This window comes from Ovis aries, chromosome 23 (genome assembly GCF_016772045.2).
Source record: "Ovis aries strain OAR_USU_Benz2616 breed Rambouillet chromosome 23, ARS-UI_Ramb_v3.0, whole genome shotgun sequence".
Lineage (NCBI taxonomy): Eukaryota > Metazoa > Chordata > Mammalia > Artiodactyla > Bovidae > Ovis > Ovis aries.
This window is the reverse complement of record NC_056076.1, coordinates 13,757,048-13,775,093: the sequence shown is the minus strand read 5'-3', so window position 1 is coordinate 13,775,093 and position 18,046 is coordinate 13,757,048. Positions and strand designations below refer to the sequence as shown.

The following is an 18,046-nucleotide window of genomic DNA, read 5'->3' as shown; positions in this document are numbered from 1 at the left end:
CCTCATGCAAAAATCAACATTTTCAGGGAACTTATTCAGATACTCAGTTTAAATATAAGTTCTGTATAATGTATTCAAAAGCCTAATATGTCTTTTGGAGTGACCATTCTTTGAATTATTCCAAGTCATTTTACTTCCAACAATGACAATACTTCATTTTAACTTTAGGAGCATTTTCCCATCCTTGCTCTCATGAGGTTTTATAAGATAACTTGAGGTACTGTGGGATACAGTTGTAATTCCCATGCACTGGTGAAAAATCAAACAAACAAACAAAGAGTCTCTAAATTCAGCATAGACAAGAAAGAAGTGTTTAAACATCCACCAGGTGAGAAAAAGGCATGTTTTGGCTAGTGAGAGAGAAATAGTTACAGCATTACCATTTCAAGTGACCTAGAACAATGACATTGGGCATTAAAATGCGTTATTCATGTCTTCTTCTTTAAGTTACATGTTAGGTTTTCTTTATGCTATTATTTTTCAACAACACTTTAATAATTATTATAATTAGTAGTCTCCTCACTGAAATGGCCACTGCCCGTACTGTTCTTCCAAGTGGGAGAGCCCTGCACTGGCAGATCATTTTACTCACAGCAAACAGCATGGAGACACCTCTCCACCAGTGCATTGGAGTCCAAGGTCCCCATTTAAACACTTTTTTTTTTAAAAAAAAAAAAGAGGCTTTATTCTCCCTGTTGTAGATAAGAGTCTTCTCATTCTTCTATTTTATTAGAATATTTACTTTAGAAAACTTGTAAGTTCTTTCACTGTCTCTTTAAAATGTATGTCAATCTTTCTAGAAAATAAATAAGCCTTTTGCCAGCTTCATAACTTAGGGATGCTTTTCTTAAGGGTCTGGGAGATATCTCTTTGAAAAGTAAACATCAATTGAAATAGTACCCCTATTTTGCAGTTTCTGTGGGACAATAAGAGCCTAACTTCAGTGGATTCCTGGCTCCAAGTTGAAAAAATATCTCTTGCCCAAAAGGTATAAAATATTTGTTTTTCCATTGTATAAACCAATTAAATAACATGGGTGGTCACTCCAATTACCATGTAAATTTAGGGTAACCATGTGTGTAATAAATGGTGCTATTGTATTCTCTTATTTGAGGACTGCTGCTGCTAATTTGCTTCAGTCATGTCCGACTCTGTGCAACCCCATGGACAGTAGCCTACCAGGCTCCTTCGTCCATGGGATTTTCCAGGCAAGAGTACTGGAGTAGGTTGACATTCAGTTCAGTTCAGTCGCTCAGTCATGTCCAGATCTTTGTGACCGAATGAACTGCAACACACCAGGCCTCCCTGTCCATCACCATCTCCCGGAGTACACTCAAACTCACGTCCATCGAGTCGGTGATGCCATCCAGTCATCTCATCCTCTGTTGTCCCCTTCGCCTCCTGCCCCCAATCCCTCCCAGCATCAGAGTCTTTTCCAATGAGTCAATTTTTTGTGTGAGGTGGCCAAAGTACTGGAGTTTCAACTTCAGCATCATTTCTTCCAAAGAACACCCAGGACTGATCTCCTTTAGAATGGGCTAGTTGGATGTCCTTGCAGTCCAAGGGACTCTCAAGAGTCTTCTCTAATACCACAGTTCAAAAGCATAAGCTTTCTTCACAGTCCAACTCTCACATCCATACATGATTACTGCAAAAATCATAGCCTTGACTAGACGGACCTTTGTTGGCAAAGTAATGTCTCTGCTTTTGAATATGCCATATAGGTTGGTCATAACTTTTCTTCCAAGGAGTGTCTTTTAATTTCATGCCTGCAGTCACCATCTGCAGTGATTTTGGAGCCCCAAAAAATAAAGTCTGACACTGTTTCCACCATTTCCCCATCTATTTCCAATGAAGTGATGGAACTAGATGCCATGATCTTCATTTTCTGAATGTTGAGCTTTAAGCCAACTTTTTCACTCTCCTCTTTTACTTTCTTCAAGAGGCTTTTTAGCTCATCTTCACTTTTTGCCATAAGGGTGGCATCATCTGCATATCTGAGGTTATTGATATTTCTCCCAGCAATCTTGATTCCAGCTTATGCTTCTTCCAGCCCAGCGTTTCTCATGATGCACTCTGCATATAAGTTAAATAAGCAGGGTGACAATATACAGCCTTGACGTACCCTTTTTCCTATTTGGAACCAGTCTGTTGTTCCATGTCTGGTTCTAACTGTTGCTTCCTGGCCTGTATACAGACTTCTGAAGAGGCAGGTCAGGTGGTCTAGTATTCCCATCTCTTTCAGAATTTTCCACAGTTTATTGTGATCCACACAGTCAAAGGCTTTGGCATAGTCAGTAAAGCAGAAATAGATGTTTTTCTGGAACTCTCTTGTTTTTTCCATGATCCAGCAGATGTTGTCAATTTGATCTCTGGTTCCTCTGCCTTTTCTAAAACAAGCTTGAACATCAGGAAGTTCACGGTTCACGTATTGCTGAAGCCTGGCTTGGAGCATTTTGAGCATTACTTTACTAGCGTGTGAGATGAGTGCAATTGTGTGAAAGTGGAGAGTGAAAAGGTTGGCTTAAAGCTCAACATTCAGAAAACTAAGATCATGGCATCTGGTCTCATCACTTCATTGGAAATAGATGAGGAAACAGTGGAAACGGTGTCAGACTTTATTTTTTGGGGCTCCAAAATCAATGCAGATGGTGACTCAGCCATGAAATTAAAAGATGCTTACTCCTTGGAAGAAAAGTTACAACCAACCTAGATAGCATGTTCAAAAGCAGAGACATTACTTTGCCAACAAAGGTCCGTCTAGTCAAGGCTGTGATTTTTCCAGTGATCATGTACAGATGAGGGAGTTGGACTGTGAAGAAGACTGAGTGCTGAAGAATTGATGCTTTTGAAGTGTGGTGTTGGAGAAGACTCTTGAGAGTCCCTTGGACTGCAAGGAGATCCAACCAGTCCATTCTGAAGGAGATCAGCCCTGGGATTTCTTTGGAGGGAATGATACTGAAGCTGAAGCTCCAGTACTTTGGCCACCTCATGCGAAGAGTTGACTCACTGGAAAAGACTCTGATGCTGGGAGGGATTGGGGGCAGGAGGAGAAGGGGACGACAGAGGATGAGATGGCTGGATGGCATTACTGACTCAATGGATGCAAGTCTGAGTGAACCCTGGGAGTTAGTGATGGACAGGGAGGCCTGGCATGCTGCTATTCATGGGGTCGCAAAGAGTTGGACACGACTGAGCTACTGAATTGAACTGAAGTACTTCACTTCCACTGTTCACTTTTATGCATTGGAGAGGGAAATGGCAACCCACTCCAGTGTTCTTACCTGGAGAGTCCCAGGGACGGTGGAGCCTGGTGGGCTGCTATCTATGGGGTCGCATAGAGTCAGACACGACTGAAGCGACTTAGCAGTAGCAGCAGCAACTGTTTATTTAGAGAACATGTAGGCAGTGGGTATTATCTACCTGGTTATAAATGGATAAGACTTCTCTCTGTTTTGCAATCTCACAGTGAATGACATTCTGGTTTAATGATTATTCAGTAAGTTATTTTCTTTCTCTGGAACTATTCTGGAGAGGTTTTCTGTCTTGGCAGAAAATTTTACTTTTAATTAATAATTTTCCCAGCTATTTAACATGTAACTTTGGGGCTCTGTGAGGAAACATCTTCATTATATGATGAAATAAGGTGATAAGAAACAATTCATTCAGATAGACACTTTTCTTACTCTAACCGAACTGGGAGTCCTGGCTGACTAGTTAAAATTCTGGGTGGAGGCACTAATTGCCACCTAAGTGAAAATGGCAGTACTGACTAGCAAGCTGCCCTCAATTTGATCCCTTCCATGGACATTTTCAAAATGTCCCTTATATGTGACATGGAGAAGGCCCTGGCGACCCACTCCAGTACTCTTGCCTGGAAATTCCCATGGACTGAGAATCCTGGTAGGCTGCAGTCCATGGGATCTCTAAGAGTCGGACACGACTGAGTGACTTCTCTTTCACTTTCATGCATTGGAAAAGGAAATGGCAAGCCACTCCAGTGTTCTTGCCTGGAGAATCCCAGGGATGGAGGAGCCTAGTGGGCTGCTGTCTATGGGGTCGCACAGAATCTGACACGACTAACGTGACTTAGCAGCAGTAGCAGTATATGTGACATCCACTCCATCTACTTGTCTAGGCACTTACCAGGCTGTAGACTTTATTCCAGAACTCTCCTGGATTGGTTTCCAGACTTCTGGATCTTTTCACTCAAGACTAGCACCTGTCTTTATTCCACAAGAGATGTCAAATGACTTCAAAAACAGTTAATAACCAATTAAAACAGAACTCAAACCCTTAGCATCATGATTTTTTGAGGCTTTTCTGTTCAAAATTCAATAGGAATGAAGATAATAAGGTAGTGGTAGCATGTTGGGAAGGTTGGGTGTTTCTCCAAGCACATATACATAATAAACAAAATTAAACAACATTGAAGTGTTTATATTTCAAAAATATTTTAATTTGCCAACACTTTTGCAAATGAATTTAGTTTATTGCCCACTGCTACTGCTAAGTCACTTCAGTTGTGTCCGACTCTGTGCGACCCCATAGACAGCAGCCCACCAGGCTCCCCGGTCCCTAGGATTCTCCAGGCAAGAACACTGGAGTGGGTTGCCATTTCCTTCTCCAGTGCATGAAAGTGAAAAGTGAAAGTGAAATCGCTCAGTCGTGTCCGACTCTTAGCGACCCTATGGACTGCAGCCTACCAAGCTCCTCCGCCCATGGGATTTTCCAGGCAAGAGTACTGGAATGGGGTGCCATTGCCTTTTCCAAGTAACATTACCTGAATTTGCACCTGTCTTTTGGAGCAAATTTGTGCTTCTTAATTCACTTAGTCAAGATACAGTTTCTCCTCTGTAATAGTGCATCTGAATTCAAGTCTTCTCACAGATTTGGGCATTTCCTTGTCTTGATTTTCTATCTTGATGTGTCCCTCCTCTCCCCAAAGTGACATAAACATTAAAAGTCTCTGAATTATTTAAACAATTTGGGTAAAATTTAATTTTATTGAATGTTTTTCAGTGTGTGTGTGTGTGTTGTAATTAACACCTAATAGACAGGAGGTGTAACTTAGCATCTACCTCCAGGCTGCTTGACTTCTCAGTTTTGCTTTGGCGTTTTCCCAACTATAGAATGGCTCATTCTTCTCAGTGATTTCAGGAGCTAGAACCAGAAGAGGTGAGTGATAGTCTTCAGTCATGCCACCACTGAGTATTAACTTGACCATTCTGTGTAATGCTTTTACCTTTTTTTCTACATGCTGTACATGCTATAATAATAACGCTAATGTAATAGGGCACTTTCTGAACTCTAACATCATACAAAGAATTGAAATAATTTTATATACATTATTTGACTCCTAAAACCATATGAAAAAAATTCCTATTTGCATCTCTATTCCTAGAAAAGAAAGAGGGTTAGTGAGTTGAAAGAGCTTAGCCTAGATTACGTTGACACAGAGCTGGACCTTTTAGCCACGTTGCTATGCTTCTATAGAGTTTCTATTTAGTTATTAACCTTATTTTCAAAGGATTCAAAATAGCACAGTTCCACTTTTATGTACAGGAAGCTGAGTCAGTACTGCATGGTAATTAAGAACATAACTTCATTGTCTGAAGGCCTGTGCTTTTTTCTATTACTGTTTGGCTAGTATTAACAAATAATAGAGTTAAAAATACTCCTTAAGTTTGGTAAGGAAATATTTACAGCCCAGGATATGTGTGTTTCTAACATGCCACATTCTTTCTCTGGACTGTTATCACAGAAGGGACCATTTTGTTCTTTACAGACATCCTAACCCACCAGGTCCATCCATGAACTTAAAATCAGTAATTTGAAGAACAAAATGAATTCAGCTTGTCTAAAAAAGAGACCAATTTGAAACTAAAATATGAAATGATTTCAAGACAATATCAATGGAGAAATAAACCTATGATTTTGCAACAGTGAAATTCAACTATTATGTCATTTTAGTTAATCTGTTTTTTGTCACCATAATTTTAGGTTGCCAGAACCTCTTCTAAGGATCTTGGCACTTCTGAATAATAACTGCAAAGAATAAAATGTTTAAATTCCCAGCTATTGAATAATACTGACTAATAATCCTTAGTAGGTTATTATTGGAATCTGACAGATAAGGGATATCAGTCAAAATGAAAAGAAAAAAGAAAATTGGTAAAGTTCATGAAAGCAAGAAGTTGACAGACACTCAGGGCCTTTATCTATCAGCGCTAAGAAAAATAACCCATCTGTTCTGTCTGCCTAATACAATGGCCACCCCTTAGCAAAATGCATTCTGGGTTTGAACTGCGAGGTCTCTTTAATGCTTTATAGAGTTTTTGCTATACTCCATTTATAAACATAAAACAACAAGCATACTGGCCTGGAGAAAAGTTCATTTTTTGCAAAACTGCTTTTTAATTCAGGTATAACACAAAGCCCCAAGACTTCACTTTTCCTGGTAGATATTTTCGGATCTATTTATCATGGTCACAACATGAAGCAGTTTCTGATTTATGTGGTGAGCTTCCGACTTTTGGTATTTTCTTTCTCAACCTCAATCCATCAGGAAGCAGGTCTGAATGACATTTAACACTAATACGGCACTGTCAATAATGCCTAGTACCCAGTATGCATAACAAGAAAGCCTCTGGAAGATATAGAGGGTTCAGGATGTGAGCTGGAAGTCTAAGCAGCCTAAACTGATTTTTCAAGTTTATGGTGTTTTTATATATTTGGAGCAAAATAATGCAAGCTGTTGAATTAGGAAAAAAACAGAGATTTAATGGATAAATGGAGAATTACAGCAAAACTCCATGGTTTTGGTACTGTTTGAGCAAAAGGCTTTTAGGATATTTTGGTGAGAGAGAAGGGCTTCTTCAGAAGTCTGTATCAATCAGACCATTAACCTCAATATTATCATATTCCCATTATCTGGCACAGGTCCTGCATATTAAAGATACTGATAAAAACAGATTGGATATAACTCAAAATCAAGTCCTTCTATAGTTGCTATAACCCCTAGATCCCTACTAGTACTATACCATTATTTCACAGCCACATTTTACTTAAGGTGTCAAACTACTTTCTTGTCTGGTTTCCCATTTTGGGTAGGGGGATTGTGTTATATGCCCAGACTCTAGCTGAGGTTATTTTGGCTGAAGAAAGACATTAAAAAAGTTATATATTTGTGTTTGTGTGTTTAGTTGCTTCCATCTTACCTCTTTTTGACCCTGTGGACTGTAACCCGCCAGGCTTCTCTGTCTATGGGATTCTCCAGGCAAGAATACTGCAGTGGGTTGCCAGTTCCTCCTCCAGGGGATTTTCCGGACCTGGGGATCAAATCTGTATCTCCTGCATTGCAGGCAGATTCTTTAGAGCTGAGCTACTGGGGAAGCCTGTATTTGTAACTGGGTATAAACATATTTCCTGAAACCTAGCTAAATGCTCATGACATTGCACTGTATCTCTGCTCATTCTAGAAACTACATGCTCAGTAAACTTGGTGACAGGTTTAGACAAGCGTAATGAAAAAATAAGTAGGACTGTCATGTAGCTGCTAGAGGGTTTATAACAAACACTGTCCAAAAATCATTTGTTTATTTAACAAATGTTTACTGAAGACATAGTATATGTCAGGCACTAGACTGAAATCTAGTCTCGACACTGGGAGCTCAGTGTATTTATTGCAGTAACATCCAGATTAATAAGTAATTATGACCCAGAATGGTGAAGTTATGCTAAAACATCACAGAAGACAGAGGACAGAGCAAGCAAATGACATGGGAATTTGGAAAGAGTTGTTTAATCTGTCAGTCATGTCCTATTCTTTGCAACCCCATGGGCTGTAGCCTACCAGGCTCCTCTGTCCATGGGATTTCGCAGGCAGGAATACTGGAGCGAGTTGCCATTTCCTTCTCTAGAGGATCTTCCCAATCCAGGGACTGAACGGACATCTCCTGCATTAGCAGGCAGATTCTTTACAGCTGAGCCACCAAGGAAGCCCGATGGAAACAGTCAGTTCAGTTCAGTTCAGTCGCTCAGTCGTGTCCGACTCTTTGCGACCCCATGAATCGCAGCACGCCAGGCCTCCCTGTCCATCACCAACTCCCGGAGTTCACTCAGACTGCCTCCATCCAGTCAGTGATGCCATCCAGCCATCTCATCCTCGGTCGTCCCCTTCTTCTCCTGCCCCCAATCCGTCCCAGCATCAAAGTCTTTTCCAATGAGTCAACTCTTCACATGAGGTGGCCAAAGTACTGGAGTTTCAGCTTTAGCATCATTCCTTCCAAAGAAATCCCAGGGATGATCTCCTTCAGAATGGACTGGTTGGATCTCCTTGCAGATGGAAACATTAGACAAACTCAAATAAAGGGACACTGCAAAATAAATTGATCTGTACTTTTGAAAAATGTCAATGTCATGAAATTCTAAGTCAGACTAAGGTACTGTTCCCTACCAAAGAGAGATGACAACTGAATGTAAAGGTGACAACTGGAGTAAGGCCCAACACCGTATTTTCTGTTGCTTAAAAAAGACACTGGGACAATTGGCAAAATCTGAATTGATAACTGGAGTGTAGCAATAAAAAAGAGAGAATGACTGTTTTTAAAGAGAGACTATAAAGGGGAATAGAAAGGAAAGACTATAAAAGAGTGAGAGGAAGAGTGGGATAAAGTGAGGAAAAGAGAGAGGAAGATTTTTTTTTTAAAAGGAAGACGAGAAGGGAAAATCCTCCAAACAGAGCCAATCCTCCGTACAGGGCATCTAACCAGGGGCCCAGAGCAGGCGCCGCCCGGCGTCTCAGAAAACCGCGGCGAGGGCGGCGTCCACGGGCGGGACCAGTCTCCATTTCGCCTAACGGCGGGAAATACGCATCGCAGACCGCGCTGCCCGGACCTGGGTGAAGCTCTCGTGGGAAGGGGCGGCGGGAGCGCGTGGCGCGGCCCCGCGGCGGGGAGGCGGGGCGGGTCTGCTCTCCGGGCGGGTTGCGGTGGGGCGGCCGCCATCTTGGAGAAGGGCGAAAGGAAGGGCAGTCGCGGCCTCAGGAGTGTGCGGCGCGGTGGCCTGAGAGCTGCGTGTTGCTGGGTATCAGTCTGCAGACTCCAAGGGGAAACTCCTGAAATCTGATTTATCCGTTTATAGTGCGAGACCTTGCACAGGTGGAGACCGCAACAGTCCAAAAGAACAAATGCAAAGAGACCTCAAACTTATCTCTGGGCAAATTTAGAAGGTAACAGTAGTCTTTGGTTTCTGCCCACCTCATCTTTTCTCTTGGTGCCTTTTTTTTTTTTTTGGACGATGGCAACTCTTTTGTTTGGTTTCCTGCTGGAACCCCTATGGAGTGACTTTTCCCTCCACTGGATCAAGTCTTCCCTCTATTTGAGTGGCATCTGCTGGAAAGGAAAAAGAAAAAGAGGGGAGAATGGAGTTTGATAGCCAAGAATAAAGTAAGTAGAGTAAAAGATTAATATTTGAAAGTATTTGAGTGAAGGATATTTTGTACTAGAGAGCTAGCCTTGCTCAAAGAGAGAAACTGTTTTGCCTTCAACCTTGTGGAGGCACCCTGTGTCATACTGTTAGGGGAAGCGCACTGACTGAAACCCCTCATCCTGGCCAGACACCATAGTAACCATTTGCATGAGTTGTTTTAGGACAGGAGGTCCTGGTAAGGAACAGGGAACTAATAAGCCACCACCAACTGAAAGAGTTCAGGAAAGGTCAAAAGGAGATACCACGTGTCTGACCACCTCTCAGAATCCTTCTCACTGGCATCCATCTTGGTTGAGCAAGGTGTGAACCACCAGCAAGGACTCTGAGTCAGAATGATTGGATAAAGACAACCCAGAAACTAATCCCAGCACCATAAACTCGGAAACTGCGAGCCACCTGGCAGAGCAGATCTCCTAGGTTCTCTTACCCTACTGCTCTCTGCTAGGGTGCCATTTCCCAATAAAATCTCTTGCTTTGTCAGTATATGTTTCTCCTTGGACAATTTATTTTGGAGTCTTAGACAAGAGCCCAGTTTTGGGCCCTAGAAGGGGTCCTCCTTCCTGCAACAAATGGCTACTCTGCCGGGTCTCTGATGCAACTGACATCCTGACTACTCGGGGTACTCAGGGACCAGCTTGCCTGCTGATGGACCAGACCCAGCAGCCACAACTGGGATCCTTTTGTCCCTGGTCTCCTCCTGACACAGACAACTGACCAAAGTGCCCTGACAGGGTAAGGAGCAAGAGACTTTATTGACCTCTCTCCCCTTCCCTCTCTCTTTCCCTCTCTCTTTCCTCTCCTATCCTACCCTTTTTTTTCTAGTGCCCTGGTCCTGGACACGGGAATCTGGTTGAAGGGCCTCAGCCTGACCTGAAGATTGGAGACTGAGCACCTCCTCTTGGCAGAGAACTCAAATTTTGGTTCTGGTCTGGTCTGGTCTTGTTTCTGGTAGGGCTGAGTTCAAGTTCTCCCTTCTCTGGAGGCCCAGGTTAAAGTCCTGTAATGCCTGGGTATCTGCAGGTGGCAGGAGATGTCTGTAAGTCTAACCCCTTTGCCCTCCTCATCATTCAACTTGGCTTCCTTTCCTTTCTTTGAAATCTTTGAAGACCTGAGATATTTTCATTTACTCTGTTAGTACTTGAATATGAAGTTCTGTGTCTCTATAGGAAGTTTTCTGAGAAACTGTAACCTTGTATTTAAGGAATGTCTGATGAGGACTGCCAGTCTATGTGTGTGTTTTATACTCTGTGTTCTGTGTAGAGATTTGTGATGGCCATTTTGCTTTGTCTGGCCACCATTTGGTTTAGACCTGCCATCATTTTGTTAGAACTTGATTTTCTTTCTCTATACCTTGAGACCAGGGCTGTGGGAACAGTTATCTAGACCATCTCTAACTCCCAAGGCTGAGAAAAAACAGGACATTTTTATTTATTTTTTTTTAAACTTAAAACATTTGTTTATTTTAAATTTTATTTATTTTAAAATTTTATTTATTGCAACTGTTATTTATAAACTAGTGAATTTTATATTGTTATATCTAATTCATGACTAAGCTTTGAAAATGAAGCTAGATCTTGTGTTGTGTCTGTCTGAATATGCCTCTGTATGTCTTTGCGTTGGATAATATTTTTGAGATTAATTTGTAAATGAGCTCTATTTAATTGGCTTAAAAAAAAGTAAGAACTTACAAATGAAATCATTCTAAATTGAATAATGAATTCCAGGTTCATGTGAACTGGGTTCCTGATATTAATGTTTGTTTGTTGAACTAACTAGTAATGTAGACTAGTCTTAGAGTAACTAACATTAAGTAGAATACTCTCATTGCACCTAGGTTTAATATGTTAAATATTATTATATCTGTTACAAGTTTGTCAACAAGGAAATTATCTCGAGTGAAGAAACTTCTAAAAATTGTAAATGAGATGTGATCTTTTAGATAAGCTCTATTAAGAATAATTATGCTTTAGGAATGTCAATCTAAAATAGTCTCTCCATATTGGAGTAACTTAAATCTCTAAGGGTTGTGCTAAACTAAGTGTTGAAAGTCCATTGAATAGCTAGGTCATTTCCAAATAAAATAAGATTTTGAAAGATTTACTACTAAACACTAATTTTCCTTTACAAAGAAACTACAGAGATTTGGGACTATAAATGAATAATGTTTAGTGCTATCCTAAAATGTTCTAAGAAGGCAAAGGTTTTAGAAAAAAATCACTGATATTTATGCTCACCAATCTATAAAATGCTAATATAAAAATTAGTTCTTGGCTTCTTAAGGAAAGTAGGAAGAGTGTTTTCAGTAAAAGAAGGTATGAAAAAATACTAAAAAGAATTATGCATGATCAGGATTTTCTAAAATTAGATTACAATTAGTTAGATAAATGGATTTTGTTAGGATTGACACAGCCATAGAAAAACTGATTAGAGGCAGCTAGGTCCAAAATGACAGAGTTGACTTTCAGTAGACCTTGAGCCTTGATGTATAGGACCATTGTGATGTATCAACAAGCTAAATGATACAACAGTCAGCATTGACCAAATCTGACCAAATGTTCTAAACCCTTTTATTTATTTATTATTATTTTTTAATATCATATAAAATAGATTTTTGAAAATTTATTTATTTTAATTGGAGGCTAATTACTTTACAATATTGCAGTGATTTTTGCCATACATTCACATGAATCAGCCATGGGTGTACATGTGTTCCCCATCCTGAAACCCCCTCCCATCTCCCTCCCTATCCCATCCCTCAGGGCCACACCAGTGCACCAGCCCTGAGCACCCTGTCTCATACATTGAACCTGGACTGGCAATCTATTTCACATATGATAGTATACATTTTTCAATGCTACTCTCTCAAATCTTCCCACCTTCACCTTCTCCCACAGGGTCCAAAAGTCTATTCTTTACATCTATGTTTCTTTTGCTGTCTCACATATAGAGTCATTTTTACCACCTTTCTAAATTCTATATATATGCATTAATATACTGTACTGGTGTTTTCCTTTCTGACTACTTCATTCTATATAATAGGCTCCAGTTTCATTCACCTCATTAGAACTGATTCAAATGTATTCTTTTTAATAGCTGAGTAATATTCCATTGTGTATACGTACCACAGCTTTCTTATCCATTTGTCTGCCTATGGACATCTAGCTTGCTTCCATGTCTTGGCTATTGTAAACAGCACTACAATGAATATTGGGGTACACAAGTCTCTTTCAATTCTGGTTTCCTCTTCTAAACCCTTTGAATTGATTTTTTTTTTAACAAAACTTCCTAAATCGAATTCTGTTGAAGTTCCTTTGACCTCTAGCTAACTTTGGGGTGCTTCAGAGGGCCTCTGAAACATTTGAAATAGAGATGTTAAACTAATTATGTTTATTTGGTTGGTTAAATTGCATTAAAATATTATCAAATGAGTAATAAATCCTCTCGTGTTATAATGTATGGTAAATATTACCAATGTAGGTATCCTAGAAATTCTGTGGAATTCTTAACACTCTGTTATGCCCCGGTATTCTAATGGAAAACCTGATGACTTCACAAAAGTTAAAGAAAGGACTGAATGAACCAGCGAATATGCTTATAGCTTTTATGGTTTCTATCTGAAAAATTACAGGTTTGAATCTTATGTTTTCTGGGAGTAGGGGAAACCTTCCTCTCAAACTAATTATGACAGTAATTTGGTAAAATTATATGTTATAAACAAAACAATTACATTTTCTCTCTATCGATTCCTCCAGAGATTGGAAACTCTTAGGTTTCCAGTAACTATATCAGATGAGTTAGGAAGGTTATCTCACAAACATGTACAAAAATCTTAAGAAATTTCTGAGACCTTGGAAAGGGAAGAATTCACCTTGATTTGTTAGGCTAAATCTGTGATAAGCCTTTGGTGAATTTCCCAGCCCTGTTTTATTTTAAAATTTCAGTCTGAGACTCTATAAATGTTTCAGCAAAGCAAAAAGTCTATGATCAATTATGTTTATATAAATCATCAGGCCAAAATTACTGAGAACAGACCTATTTTGCAAGCAAACTAGCTTTAATTTGGTTATATTTGATAAAAATGAGGGTAATTTTAGGGAGAAAAAGGTGTTTCATTAAATGTTAAATCCCAGCTTGTTAATGGAAGTCTGCTTCTAGTAAGACTCATTACTTGATAGTTCTTTGCTGTTATGTGATATTAATGTAAAATTTAATTGAATTCTTAAAGACTACCCTAAGTTTGTTTTTGAAGCACATATCAGTCATCTATCTTTGGATAAAGATCAGATGCCTCATGAGCTGCAGCCAGGACTGGAAAAAGACATAATTTAAGAGACTGTCTCCAACCTGGATGGAAGGACCTGTTTATAAGGTATTCTTAACTGGCTCATGCACTGTGAAACTGAAGGGAAACTGACTCTTAGATTCCCACTTCCAAAGGCCCCTACACTGGACTGGTCTATAGAGAGGACAGCTGACCTCACTTTAAAATGATGCTCAAACAGAGAAGAAAGTACACTACACCAGGATGAGAAGAAGATGACATCAGAGGTAAACAGCTTGCCCAAGATGCTGGACCTGATTCATATGATCATTTAAAATGTTTTCTTGACTTCATAGACCTTTGCATATAAATCAAATGCCTGATCATAGACCTGATCCTATGCTAGTTTTAGAAATCAATCCAATTGTTGGGTTTGTGGCCAATTACCTGTGTCTAGTTCTGGGTTACCTTGGTGAATTTCTCTACTCTGAGACTAACTGGTTGGCCCTGAGGAAATTTACTTGAAAAAAAAATATAGTCATATTCAAATCACTATTGATATTGCTAGATGGGATCCCTTCACCCAGCCAATTAACAATGCCTGCTCTGACTCTGGCCATAAATTTGAGTTTTCTTCTATTACTAAAGCTCAATCAGAGCAACAAGCAAAGTTTTAGCAAAGGAAAAAATCTCTCACAATTATGGGATGGATTTATATAGATAACACCAGGGTATGGTAATTTAGATTTAAAGTCTCCTCTGTGTTGGAAGCAATAAAATCAGAGAAAGGATAATCAATCTAGTAACACTAGAAAACTGGGCTGTGTGCCTTATAGACTGTACCAATATATAATTTCCCTGGAAGATAAAGATTCATACAGAGTAGACTGAGTTCAATGACCTGGGATATACTGGGCTATATCTAATGGAAGCTCTTAAGTCTTATGATTTTACTGATACTGCTGACTGTGTTATTTGTATTTCACTTGTTTACAAACTTGCTCTTTCTTACACTACTAAATGTGTGACTGAGGGCTCTGATAAAATAATATATAATTCCATATAAGATTGATGATGGTAACAGTGTAACTCTAAATATGGGAAGAAGCAACAAGAGGGAATGTTTTCCTGGACCAAGAGGCTAGTAAGACAGGTGGTCCAGAGAATTTTGTATATTGTTTTATGGCCTAGTCCAGTAACAGCACATTGAGTGTCCTGTCAACAAAATCTTTGCCAGAACTTGAGAATGGACATTCTCAGCACCATGGGATAAAATGATCATGAAATGCCCCTCTCAAAATCATGGTCAAGTTTATGACCAAGAAGTGGCTCTGCCAACTAAAAACGGACACTTGCCATCTGCCTCTACAAAGATTAAATCATGACCACTGCAGTTGCTAATCTTCAACACCCCCAAAAGGTGTTCAGGATGGAAATCAGGAATGAGGCACTCTGTGCTCTGGGCAAAACTGGCAGAACAGGCCTTCAGGTAGTTAGATCTTTTCAGGAGAAGATTTTATGAGTTCCAATTCTTTCATCTTCTCCTACCTAGAGAAATGCTGACATTGTTAATGGTGACATCTCCTTTAGCTATTAAGGAGAATTTTACAATTAAAAGTCAAAATAGAATAGCTATGGTTCAGATATCCAGGAAAATAACTAGGGGATACTATGGGTGTAATTTCAGGCTAGATTTTGTATTTCTAAACACTTGAGTTTTCTGAGTTGTGTCAGGCTTGGATACCACCAGACATTCTCAAAACAATGTCTGCTGGCAGCTAGCAACTACAACTTTACTTGTTATAAAACTAGAAAACTGGCTACCTGGTTACAAGTCTTCCCAAAGTGCCAGGTCCAGACTGGGTTTCAGGCCTATTCTTCAAAAAAAATAAATGAGATTTATTTTGTCTATTAAAATTTCAGTGGTCACTCCTCCAACTACTTCTAATTGTGTCTGTTACACTAAAATGGCAGACCAAGGCATTGAAACTTTAATCATACAAGACTCAGATCTAGGACTTGGAATTAGAAATACTTGAAATTCAGTGTCTATTCTGCAAGCTGAGGCAGTCCTATGCCCCATTTTGATAGGAAGTTATCAAAGTCATAGTTGCGCAGTTCCTTAAATTAAAACTGAGCAGGACTCCATGGGGTTCTGGCGTACAGATCTCTTCTGTGTTCTCTGTTTCTAGTTCTTGGATAAAAACATTCATCCAGCTTCCTTGACCTTCTGTAAGTCCCACAGTGCATTGAAGTGAATGTTACTTAGTCATGTTTGACTCGTTGCGACCCCATGGACTATACATGGAATTTTCCAGGCCAGAATTCTGGAATGGGTAGCCATTCCCTTCTCCAGGGTATCTTCACAACCCAGGGAATGAACCCAGGTCTCCTACATTGCAGGCAGATTCTTTACCAGCTGAGCCTAAAGGGAAGCCCCAATTGTCTCAAAGAGCAGATTCAAACAGTTGCTAATCAAGGAAGGGAGGGGATACAGAAACAGAGAAACAATCAAATGGTGGTACAGCCTTGAGACAGGGTTCTGGTTCCTACTCCAGTTCAGTTCAGTTCAGTTCAATCGCTCAGTTGTGTCTGACTCTTTGCGATCCCACGAATCACAGAACACCAGGCCTCCCTGTCCATCACCATCTCCCGGAGTTCACTCAGACTGAAGTCTATCGAGTCCGTGATGCCATCCAGGCATCTCATCCTTGGTCGTCACCTTCTCTTCCTCCCCCCAATCCCTCCCAGCATCAAAGTCTTTTCTAATGAGTCAACACTTCACGTGAGGTGGCCAAAGTACTGGAGCTTCAGCTTTAGCATCATTCCTTCCAAAGAAATCCTAGAGCTGATCTTCTTCAGAATGGACTGGTTGGATCTCCTTGCAGTCCAAGGGACTCTCAAGAGTCTTCAACACCACAGTTCAAAAGCATCAATTCTTCATCGCTCAGCCTTCTTCACAGTCCAACTCTCACATCCATACATGACTACTGGAAAAAACCATAGCCTTGACTAGATGGACCTTAGTCGGCAAAGTAATGTCTCTGCTTTTGAATATACTATCTAGGTGGGTCATAACATTTCTTCCAAGGAGTAAGCGTCTTTTAATTTCATGGCTGCAGTCACCATCTGCAGTGATTTTGAAGCCCCCCAAAAATGAAGTCTGACACTGTTTCCACTGTTTCCCATCTATTTCCCATGAAGCGATGGGACCAGATGCCATGATCTTCGTTTCCTGAATGTTGAGCTTTAAGCCAACTTTTCGCTCTCCTCTTTCACTTTCATCAAGAGGCTTTTTAGCTCCTCTTCACTTTCTGCCATAAGGGTGGTGTCATCTACATATCTTAGGTGAGTGATATTTCTCCCGGCAATCTTGATTCCAGCTTGTGTTTCTTCCAATCCAGCGTTTCTCATGATGCACTCTGCATGTAAGTTAAATAAGCAGGGAGACAATATACAGCCTTGACATACTCCTTTCCTATTTGGAACCAGTCTGTTATTCCATGTCCAGTTCTAACTGTTGCTTCCTAACCTGCATACAAATTTCTCAAGAGGCAAGTTAGGTGGTCTGGAATTCCCATCTCTCTCAGAATTTTCCATAGTTTATTGTGATCCACACAGTCAAAGTCTTTGGCATAGTCAATAAAGCAGAAATAGAAGTTTTTCTGGAATTCTCTTGCTTTTCCATGATCCAGCGGATGTTGGCAATTTGACCTCTGGTTCCTCTGCCTTTTCCAAAACCAGCTTGAACATCAAGGAGTTCACAGTTCACGTATTGCTAAAGCCTGGCTTGGAGAATTTTGAGCATTACTTTTCTAGCCTGTGAGATGAGTGCAATTGTGCGGTAGTTTGAGCATTCTTTGGCATTGCCTTTCTTTGGAATTGGAATGAAAACTGACCTTTCCCAGTCCTGTGGCCACTGCTGAGTTTTCCAAATCTGCTGGCATATTGAATGCAGCACTTTCACGGCATCATCTTTCAGGATTTGAAACAGCTCAAATGGAATTCCATCACCTCCACTAGCTTTGTTCAGAGTGATGCTTTCTAAGGCCCACTTGACTTCACATTCCAGGATGCCTGGCTCTAGATTAGTGGTCACATCATCGTGATTATCTGGGTCGTGAAGATCTTTTTTGAACAGTTCTTCCATGTATTCTTGCCACCTCTTCTTAATATCTTCTGCTTCTGTTAGGTCCAGACCATTTGTGTCCTTTATCGAGCCCATCTTTACATGAAATGTTCCCTTGGTATCTCTAATTTTCTTGAAGAGATCTCTAGTCTTTCCCATTCTGT

At 40.2% G+C, this 18,046-nt stretch overlaps 1 long non-coding RNA gene across 1 annotated transcript; it reads left to right on the top strand.

Moving 5' to 3' along the window:
- The first annotated feature begins 9,006 nt into the window (after positions 1-9,006).
- On the top strand, positions 9,007-15,646 carry LOC132658465 (uncharacterized). The gene is made up of 2 exons (XR_009598138.1): positions 9,007-9,449; positions 10,315-15,646. It is a non-coding gene; the product is annotated as an uncharacterized LOC132658465 (long non-coding RNA).
- Positions 15,647-18,046: the final 2,400 nt, after the last annotated feature.